The 627-nt window shown below is 35.2% G+C and overlaps 1 protein-coding gene across 1 annotated transcript in view; it reads right to left on the bottom strand.

The window, feature by feature from the left end:
- Positions 1-627, bottom strand: part of LOC119586903 — a gene marked incomplete in the record, with an annotated part of 5214 nt that overhangs the window by 2726 nt on the left and 1861 nt on the right.

Genomic DNA, 627 nt, shown 5'->3' with positions numbered 1-627 from the left:
TGTATACTCTAGAATGTTAAACTTGCCTTTGCTGTTGTTAGCCATTTTGATGCTGAGTAGAATGGACGTCGACTAAGTTTAGTTGAGCGTATATATAAGCACAGGCATGCATGTGGCGCAATATGTGTAATAATGAACAAGTTCGTTATTGTAACTCAGTAGCTGTTTTTAATACACTGGGATTAAACTGATTAAACTGCGAAATCTCCCCTCTCTTTCCTTCTTTCCGTTCACTTGATAAACTGGCCTCTACAGGACAGTGATAAAGGATATAGGGAAATATGTGGATAATTTGAGTAACTTTGTATATACTACTATGTTAAAATGGGTAAGAAAATGTGTGTTGAAAAATTGTGTGGATATCTTGTTTAACACTTGTGTATTCTTTATATCATGAATAAGAATAAAAGTATCACAACTTGTACTTGGCGCTCGCTTAGTGCTTCACCAATCCTCATCCTCCATTTGACATACTTCATCCAAGACTGTGCGAATGAGCCTCTGTGTAAAATATCCATTCACAAATATCTATGTAAGATTTAATTTATGTTAGACACAGGGAAGGGAAAACAACGGATTGCTAGTATTATCATTTATGTTATGCTTGTTATCTTTACTACCAGCCTA

This window comes from Penaeus monodon, chromosome 22 (assembly GCF_015228065.2).
Source record: "Penaeus monodon isolate SGIC_2016 chromosome 22, NSTDA_Pmon_1, whole genome shotgun sequence".
Classification (NCBI taxonomy): Eukaryota; Metazoa; Arthropoda; class Malacostraca; order Decapoda; family Penaeidae; genus Penaeus; species Penaeus monodon.
The sequence above is the reverse complement of the archived record's forward strand: the minus strand, read 5'-3'. Positions and strand labels throughout refer to the sequence as shown.